The 10473-nt window shown below is 45.0% G+C and overlaps 1 protein-coding gene across 1 annotated transcript in view; it reads right to left on the reverse strand.

Moving 5' to 3' along the window:
- Positions 1 to 178: 178 nt before the first annotated feature.
- DYRK1B (dual specificity tyrosine phosphorylation regulated kinase 1B) overlaps positions 179 to 10473 on the reverse strand; it is a 20957-nt gene continuing 10662 nt past the window's right edge. The window contains exon 13 of the mRNA XM_019629751.1: positions 179 to 5622. The gene's annotated coding sequence lies outside the window, so the exon portion shown is untranslated. The remainder of the gene's footprint in view (positions 5623 to 10473) is intronic.

Raw genomic sequence — 10473 nt, forward strand, 5'->3', positions numbered from 1 at the left:
TCACTGGCCCTCATGTGGGATCCGAACCAGGGCCCTGCTGCTCAGAGCTGGTGTCCCAAGCCAACTCCTAACCAACGCGCCACTCAGCCAGCCCCAAAAGACTATTTCTTAATGACTTTTTTCAAAGGCAATGTTTCTATGCAATTAAAAAAAAAATAAGGGAAATCTTAGACTGGGAAAAATATCAAAATCTGTATTTTTTGATAACAGACAACAGCTGATGTAAATTAACCAAGAAAAGTCCCCATTCAGAAATATGCCATCAGCAAAAGACAAATCCCAGGAGAGGAGCTCCAGGGTAGCTCAGGGCCAGAGGCAGAAGAGTAATTCCACTCAAAGGCTGATAAGATCCATAACACGTCTACTGTACACACAGTAAAACTGTTAGAGCAGTTCCAAATGAGTGCTGGTGTCGGGGCACATCAAAACAAGGCTAGAGATGAACCAGCTGCACAGTCCAGACAGAGAGCTGTAAAATGCGCATGACCCACATCTTCCATGTCATCTCTTAAATCAGTTAACAATACTGTGCCAGGTTCTGGAGATAACGTGGTGACCAGAACAGACTTTGTCCCCAACCTCACGGATTTATCCGCCTAAAGTGGAAGACAGACATATAGATGTGGACATGACAGATGGTCAGGGCTGAGATGAGGGAAACCCAAAGACTGCTGGAAGCTCAGAACAGTCACCTGACCCACCTGGGGGATCAAGGAGGCCTTCCTGGAGCATGAGACATCATAACTGAGACCTGAAAGATGTATGAAATTATTTTTGAGGAGGAAGTTGAGGGAAAGAGGGGTACTCCAAAAAGGGGGAAAAGCATGGAAAAACCTTAGAGGTGAGAGGGAGTTTGGAGTGTTGTAGACCAGCATGATCCAGTAGAAACATAATGAGAGTCACAAATGTAATTTTGAATCTTCCAGTAGCCAAATAAAAAAAAGTTAAATTAATTTTAATAATATATTTTATTTAACTCAATATATCTAAAATATTACCATATTAACATGTGATCAATATAAAAATTGAGATATTTTACATTCTCTTTTTTGTACTGTCTTTGAACTCTGGTGGGTATTTCACACTTAAAATACATCTCAATTCACACTAGCCACATTTCAAGTGCTCCACAGCCACATGTGACTGGTGGCTGCTACACTGAACAGCATAAGACCCCTACTGCTCAAAGCATTGGTGTCACTTGGGAGCTTGTTACAAATAGACTCTCAAGCCCCTCCGCAGACCCACTGATTCAGAATCTACATTTTAACAAGACCCCAGGGGATTTACATGCACATTCATTTGAGAAAAATGGGTCCAGTTCTGCCTAAAACACTTCTGTGGCTTCCTATTGCCCTCATGATAAATGCTCAGCTATTGGCCTTGGCAATCATTCATTCATCACTGTTACTGAGTACCTACTGAGCGCCAGGCCCTGTGCTTAGTAATGCTGGGGACACAGCAGGGGTGAAGACAGACCTGATTCCTGCCCATGGAGTTCCCAGGCAATGAATACAAAATACCCGAATCCCTGTTTCATTCTACGAGAAACATGTGCTTAAAGTGAAATTACAGTGTGTGAGGAGTGTTACAAGAGGCCTGGTTTTGAGTGGAGGGGCCACCCAGAAAATAACCCAAATAAGGGAGGAGGACTTGATCAGGGCAAAAAGCCACAAGCAGATTAAATGACCCACTACGGGAGGGGCCTGCCAAGCAACACCAGCCTGTCCCCTGTCACTAAGAAGAATCACTTTCAGGCTTCAGAGCAGTGGGGATAAACGCCTGGAGGATAGGGTTCCAGGAAGCGAGCCAGGGACAGAGCCAGGTGATGGTATCACACACACCACGCACAGATCTGTCTGCATTTGGAAAGCCAGGGGATAGGGAGCAGAGAAGCAGAGAGGTGGTCAATCTGCCAGTAGGGGGAGTCTTTAAAGAAAATGTCTTTTAATAATACATGTGGATTCGCTTTCAAATAATTGACCAGGGGAGAACAATGTGCAGGACATGGATGGACCAAGAATGGCTACGTGCTGGTAACTGCTGAAGCTGGGTGATGGGGGCATGGACAGTCATTAGACTTTTCTCTCTGCTTTTATGTATGTTTGAAATTTTCCCTAAAAAAAAAGTTAAGTGTTTCTCTTTACAAATAATTGGGTATGTTGAGAAAGATTTCTTAGCAGCTGGAAAAAAAAGTAATTTAAGCCCTTTTTCCGAAAAGAACAAGTTGCAGTATCAGAAATGTGGGCGTCTCCTTTAAGAATGAAATCCAGGAGGAAGGTGGTTAAAGGCACAGACAATGGAACCAACCAGGACTCTTGGCTTCCAGGCCCAGTGCTGCCACTTACCAGCTATGGAACCTGACGCACCTGATTTCAACTTGAAATGCCTCACTGAAACAAAGGGATAAGAACAGTAGCTGCCTCCTATGGGCTGTGTGAATACTGAAAGGATTACTGAATTAATCTATGGAAAGGGCTTAGAATGGTGCCTGGCATGAAGAAGGCTCCAAGAAAATGCTGGCAGTTATCGATAAGGTACATGCTAGTCAGAGTTAACACCACAAAATGTCCCAAAGCGGATGCATTCACAGTTCCTTTACACTGAATTCACTGTCCAGTTGTCATTGATATCAGAGTAGACAAGAATTCTCCCAACGCCAATATACTTTAGTAACCTTCCTCTACACATACAAAATCCTTTTATGTAACTCAGTTATTCCAAATACTTGTAAGATGCTGTTTAGATAAATTACATACATCATGTTTACAAGGATACCATAATTGTGAAAATTCCTAAGAAAATTCCCTCAGTTGTGATTCAAGCACTCCGTAAAAGTGCATTCTGGCGTGACTGTTCCAGTGTACAGAGAAATACACCTCTATTCTCTTCCTGCAGTAATAATTCTTTTTAAAGTAATGATTCTTGAAAGTTTTTTTTGTCTTGAATTAAAACACAATGTAGTTTTTTTATTTGGTTAAATTTTTCTCCTGTAACAGCTATTGGTGTTATGTGTTCAATGAAAACATGTTCATTAAAAAATTGTTTTAAAGTAAATCTCCTTCCCCTGACTTCCAACACTCAGAAATAACCACCGATTCTACTGTATTTATCATCCTTACAGATGTTGATGTCTGGGACTGTTTCAAAATATGAGTGGAAAGAAAGTGGGTGGAGTGTGGACTGGGCAGGACTGGCTGGGCTGAAGGTTGCTGAGGCTGGGTGAGGGTCCACGCAGAGGCCCAGGTAAGCGCATTGTTCATGTTCAAGAAAACAGAAGAAATTCAGTGGGTCTGGAGTTAATCAGGCAGTCGGGGAGACGGGCTGAGGTGATGGTCAAGCCTTCAGTATCAGGCTAAGGAGTTAGGATCTTCTCCTAAGAACACTACAGAAACATGGAGAGGCTTGAAGCAAGAGGACACTATCAGATTTGTATTCCACAAAAATCCCTCTCACTGCCACGTGGAGGTGGGTTAAAGGGAGAGAGGAGGGGCCAGGGGCCCGGGAGGAGGCCAGGCAGAAACAAGGTGGGAGAGGACAGGGTTGGACCAAGGCAGGGCTGTGAAGGCTAGAAGGGGGCAGATGGGAGGCATCCAGGAGTCCTCGTGGACAAGCTATCGGGGTTGATGGGTCGGGCTGGGGGGTGGGGATAGGGAGGGAGGTATCAAAGATGAAGCCCAAGGCTCTCTCTGGGAGCCTGGGGTATAGAAGGGCCACTCCTGAGACAGGAACTGAGAGGAGGAGGTGGTTTGCAATTTCGGACATAGTGAGTGTTAGGGACCCAGGGATCACCCAGGGCTAGGGAGGGGGGCGGTGGCTTTCATGAGGCCTCAGGACCTCCAGATCGGGGACCCAGGGAAGAGGTCAGCGCTAAGGTCAGAGTGGGCGTCATCAGCACAGAGACAGGAAATAGACCATAAAAGAGGATAAGATGGTCCAGGGGGTGGGAGAAGAGAAGAGCTGCCCCCACACTTAAGGGATCGGGGAAAACAGGAACTTCTGGCAAAGAAGCAAGACACAGGAGAATCAGGGAGCATCAACATCAGAGAGACCAAGGGGAGAATGTCTTCACAGAAGGAGGAAATGGCCAACACTGCCAATTTTTGCCAAGATGGCCGGAAAGATGAACATTAAAGAGTGCCCACTAAGCTAGGTTTCTCATTGTCAGAGAAAGAAGTTACCAAGATAGCAGGGAGGGACGGTGAGAATGAAACTTCTAGGGCTGGATTAGAGTATGAAATATCAGTATGGACTCATGTTTATTATTTTTATACAGATATCTATATCTATCTATATACATACACAAATACAGATACATGTATACACGTGGTTTTGTACACTATGTGTATTTCTTGGCTCGGTCAGCTGAGAAGGACTAAAAACAGTGACGCCCCAGTAGCAGTAACCACACTCAGTACCCAGGCCTTGGTTTCTAAGACCATTCTCTAATAAAAGGGAACCAAAGCTCCCTGGAGAAATGGCCAATTCTAGGGTTGGGGCAGGGAAAATGCAAGATAAGCCTGGAGCATCTTACAGTGCCAGGTAGTAAGGAGGTGTTAAATAAATAAATAAATAAATAAATAAATAAATAAATAAATAAATAAATAAATAAGTAAACAAAAAGAAAAAGGAGTTAAGAGCACAGGAGCCAACCTGAAAGAGCTCCTCTGGCCAAAACAGGAATAATTTGAGTGAAAAAACTAATTACGATAGCATCAGATTATATCCAAACAATGAAATAAATATCCATGAGTCCATACTGATTTAAATTAATGATTGTACAAATAAAATAAATGGGGTAGAAGAGGCAAATCTTCCTACAGAAGAATTCCAAATAATAAATGTAGAATAAATGAGGAAAATAGAAAATCATCGCTAGAACACCACAGTAATGACTGTTGCAAGCAAGATCTATGATGAATGCTAAAATTAGTGGGTGGAACTTTGAGGAGAAACAGTACATTTGCACAGCCTTAAAGTATCTTCCCATATTTATCAATTACTGTGGTGGCTTTCACATATGAAGACAAATTCTTTGATATTTTTCCCTCCAGGAACTGGAGCTTAATTCTCCTCCCTTTGAGTGTGGGCTGGATTTCATGACTTGTTTCTAACACAGAGCGTGAGGAAAAGGAAAAACAGTAACATTACAGTTGAGAAACGCCACCTGAATGAAGTGATCCAGGTTAATACGACCTGAGTGGTATTCTTCCCCAAACCTATAATCCCAGTTCTATCCATGAGAAAAATATTAGACAAACCCAGACTGAGGGACATTCTACAAAATACCTGACCAGTACTCCTCAAAACTGTCAAGGTCATGAAAAACAAGGAAAGACTAAGTAAGGAACTGTCACAGATTGGAGGAGACCAAGGAGACATGATGATCAAATGCAACATGATGTCCTGGATTGGATCCTGGAACAGAAAAAGAACATTAGTGGAAAAACAGGTAGAATATGAATAAAGTCTGGAGTTCAGTTAATAGAATATTAATCAACATTAATTTCTTTCTTTTGACAAATGTACCGTAATTATGTCAGATGTTAACATTACGGGAAGCTGGGTGTAGAGTAGTACATGGGAAGTCTCTTGTACCATCTTTGCAACTTTTCTGTAAATCTAAAATTATTAAATACAAAATTTTCTTTAAGTATCTATTGACTTGGCTACAAGTAGTCACGTGTAGAATCCCTTACTCCCTTCATCCGAGCCTTCAGATCTCATCTCATGAGTTCTTTACTCCAGGAAGTCCTTCCTGATACCTTAGACTATGTCAGGTGCTTCCTCCGGGCTCCCACAGTCCCCTGTGCCCGCTGATCCCAGCCCTGATCCCTGTCTGATGAGGGGGTGTCTCCCCGACTGGATATGTGCTCTGGAAGGGCGGGGGCTCTCTCTCAAGTGAGGAGTAAAGAGTGTCTGTTCCGCTGACTACTCTGGGAACATCTATGACAGAAGCTGTGCTGTATCCCCGTCACTTCTCCCAACCCGACTCTAACCCTTCTGAGCCCAGAGCCTTCCGGAGCGCACCTTCCTGATCTCCTCTACGCCATTCACCCATCCAGGATGCTTGTGAGGCTGCGTAAATGTTGTGTCCCACCCACCTGCCAAAACAGGGTTCAATCATTCCACCCACCCCATACCCACACCCCGACTCTTGCTCGCAATACACCAACTGTTAGAAACACTTTGTAACTGTGCCTATTTGAGATGCCCAGTCCACAACCCTCCCCAGCAGACAGACATCTCTGCAGGAACCCCCCAGCTGCAGCAGGATGAACAGGGTAAACACCCCACCCCAGCAATCTGATTCCTGTCTGGGGAATTTGGGATGGGGACAGAGGGGCTGTGGGACACTGCACTGGAAGCTCACACAGAATCGGGGACGAGAGAGCACCCACTGCCAGCACAGCAAATAGAGGAAGTGCAGATGCAAAGAGAAGCAAGACCACAGGGCCCAGGGGACGCAGGGAAGGCTCTCATGAGGCCCTTGTCCGTTTCTCTCTGTCATTACCCACAACCAAACCACTGTGGGACCTGCCTTCAAAATGTATGCAGACGACGGCTCACTCCTGCCCCTGCCCTGGTCCAGGCCACCGTCATCTCTCCCCTAGATTATGGCAGCAACTTCCTCATGGGCCTCCCTGCTTGTACTCCCAGACTTCGATTCCCACCCTTAGTGATCTCATCTTGGGCCCTAATCATTGGCACAAAAATGCCAATGCTTCCCCTGTGTATCTCTCCAGCCCAGGTCTCACCCCTGAATGCCAGACTCCTCTATTCCACTTCTTGCTCAGCGGGTCCACCAGATGCGTAACACATCCACAGCCTCTCTTAGTCTTCCCCATACAGTTCCCAGAGCTCCTTCCTGCCTCCGCTCAGGCTAAAAAACCTTAGCGTTGTTGACTCCTCTTTCTTACCCCACATCTGTGGCCCAAATCCCGCCCACACTCCCTTCAAATTATATCCCAAGTCCAACCGTATCTCCCCACCTCACTGCTACCCCTCTGGCCAGGCCACCACCGTCTCCTGGCTGGACCACGACAGCAGCCTCCTCTCTGGTGTCCTGCTTGCACCTGGTGCCCACATGGCGTCCAGAGGAATCCTATTAAGATGTTCGATCACATCACTCATCTCAAAATGCTCCGACAGCTTCCCATCTCACTGAGAACCAAATCAAGTCCTCACCACACCCCAGCAAGCCCTGCATGCCCTAATAATAATCATCATCCCTGCCATATATTAGGTACAGTTGACCCTTGAACAATGTGAGGGTGAGGGGTGCCAACCTCCCTCACAGTCGAAAATCCACATATAACTAGTTGGCCGTCTGCGTACTTGGGTTCCCAACCACGGAGTTGACCCCTGAACAACTCAGGTTTGAAATGTGCGGGTTAACAGGGAAGAAATCTGCATGTAAGTGCACCAGTGCAGTTCAAACCCGTGTTGAGGACTGACTGTATTTGCTCTCTGCCAGACCCTGTGCTCCTCACAATAACGCTGTGACATGAATGTTACTATAACCCCCATTTTACTGCAAGGAAATTGAGCCTCAAAGAGGTGAAGTCACTTACTTAAAAATTATACAAGTGGGTTAATAATGCTTTTGTTCATCTTACTCCCACTTCTTTAACAATTATGGAAGTTTTAATGCTGATGGACATGCGGCTGATAACAGCTGTCACGTACTCAGCCCTTACTACGTGCCAGGTAACTTGCTGGTACTTCATTAACTTCTCTGTGTCCTTGTTTCCTCATTTGTATAATGGGAATATTACCACACAGAGTAACTGTGATGATTAAATGAGCTAATCCATAAAATGGTAAGATCTCAACAAGTATCGGCTTGTTTCAGTTAGCTATTGCTGGGTAACAAATTGTCCCAAAACACAGTGGCTTGAAATAGCAACCATTTCTTTGCTCATGATTCTGTAATTTGGGCAATGCTCTGATTGTGAGGTAAGTCAGGATGGCTCATCTCTACTCCACACGGTGTCTTGCTGGGAGCTGGGCTAGAGTTTCCAAGATGACATCACTCATATCTGGCACATCAGCTAAAACAGTGAAACAGCTGAGGGCTGGTGGAGCCTCTTTCCACATCTGTCTCCAGCAGGGTAGCTGGGCTTCTTTATCAGAAGCCCAGGGCTCCAAGGGAGTGAAAGCAGAAGCTGCTAGATCTCTTCAGGCCCAGGCCCAACTGGCACAGTCACTTCTACTACATTCTATTGGTCAAAACAAGTCACAGGCCAGCCCAGATTAAAGGGGAGAACAGTCCACCTCTTGATGGTAGAAACAGCAAAGAATGTGTGGCCTTCATTAGCAGCAGCTCTTTTAATCTCACAGTAACAGCCTCACCACTGGTCTCTACTTCAATCCTTAACCCTTGTAGTTAATTCCCCACATAACAGCCTGAGGGATAATATGTATGTATTAACATACATAATTGGCCATGCCTCCTCCACTGTTTAAAATTCTTCTACAGCTTCCCACTACAGATCGAGTAAGGACACACACTCCTTGCAGGATCTACCTAGTCTGGCCTCTTGCTCCCCCTAGGTTCCAACCACCACCACCACCACCACAAACACACACACGCGCACACACACACTTTCTCTCTCACCACTTAATGGAGTTAATGCCTACTCTTTCATCACCTCAAACCTTACTACCTAGGGGGAAGATTAGATTTCCTGTCAAGTGCTCATACAGCACTATCTACCCTTCTTAGTAATTTCATATTTGTGTCATTAGTTGGTGATCTGAACTCCTACCCCCGAGACTGTGAGCTCTATAGGGGCAGGGAAACTATCTTCTTTGTTGTGTTCCCAATGCTGAGCACAAAGTCGAGGCAAGACGAAATACTTGTTGAATATACTTGTTGAGACCTCATAAAATTTTAAGGCAACCCCTTAAAAGTCTGTGAAAAGGGTCGACAAAAGAGTCTCTAGGATGCTGGGATCAGGATCTGTGCTTTGAAATCATCCATCCATTCATTCAATAAAGAATTACTGAGACCCTACTATGTACCAAGAGTTCTTCTAAGTGTTGCAGATAAAGCATGAAGTACACAAAAGCCCCTGTCCTTATGAAGCATATAGTCTGTTGGGGATGGGGGTCGGGGGACAATGAGGTCTGACAACTAAGTTTGTGAATTTGTTGCAACGATGTTGCTAACCTTTTTTGATATCAAAGGGATTACCCATTATGAATTTGTACCAATTGGACAGGTAACCAAGTTTACTATTTGGAAGTGCTGAAAAGGCTGCGTGAAAAAGTTAGACGACCTAAACTTTTCGCCAACAATTATGGCTCTTGCATCACGACAATGCACCAGCTCACACGGCACTGTCTGTGAGGGAGTTTTTAGCCAGTAAACAAATAACTGTGTTGGAACACCCTCCCTACTCACCTGATCTGGCCCCCTGTGACTTCTTTCTTTACCCAAAGATAAAGGAAATCTTGAAAGGAAAACATTTTGATGACCTTCAGGACATCAAGGGTAATATGATGACAACTCTGATGGCCATTCCAGAAAAAAAGTTCCAAAATTGCTTTGAAGAGTGGACTAGGCGCTGGTGTCAGTGCATAGCTTCCCAACAGGAGTACTTCGGTGACCGTAGTGATATTCAGCAATGAGGTATGGAGCACTTTTTCTAGGATGAGTTTGCAAACTTAACTGTCAGGCCTTGTAAGCAAGATAATTACACAGCATGTTAAGGAAAAGTTAAAGGGAAGTTAACATATGAATGTCAGTGGTACAATTCTAGAAGGGACGATCTCAAGGAGAAGGTGACATCTGAGTAAAGAAGACCTAAAGGAGGTGAAGGTGAGCCTTGACTATCTGGAGAAGTGTTCCAGGTAAAGAGAACAGCAAGTGCAACGACTCTGAGGCCGGTGTGGCAGGACCAGTGAGCAGAGAGGAGCAGGAGATATCAGAGCAGTAACATAGATCATGCAGGGAGGGCTTTGCAGGCCACGGAGAGAACTTTGGCATTTCCTCTCTCAGATGGAGCCATAGGAGGGTACTGAGCAGGGAAGGAATGTGACCTGATGCAGATGTTCACAGCGTCCCTGTGGATGCATGTGAGGAACAGACTGTGGGGAACAGGAAGACCACTGAGGAGACTGCTATGATGGTCTAGACAAGAGATGCGAGTGGACAGGACCAGGGTGACAGAAGTGGAGGCAGAAAGAAATGGTCAGACTCTGAATATACTTTGGAAGAATTTGCTGATGGACCAGCCATGGGTATAAGGCAAAGAGGGTGAGTCAAGCACAATTCCAAAGCTTTTGGTCTGAGCAATTACAAGGATGGAGGTGGCATTTACTGAGAAGAACCTGACAAGAACAGGTTTTGGGGAAAAGATCAGTTCAATTTGGCCAAGATTACTCCATGGTATCTCTAGATATCCAAGAGAAGATATCATGTAGGCAGTCAGTCAGCCCGCCATGGGAGAGGCTCTGGGCTGGAAA

Source organism: Hipposideros armiger, unplaced genomic scaffold (genome assembly GCF_001890085.2).
Source record: "Hipposideros armiger isolate ML-2016 unplaced genomic scaffold, ASM189008v1 scaffold_867, whole genome shotgun sequence".
NCBI classification, from domain to species: Eukaryota; Metazoa; Chordata; class Mammalia; order Chiroptera; family Hipposideridae; genus Hipposideros; species Hipposideros armiger.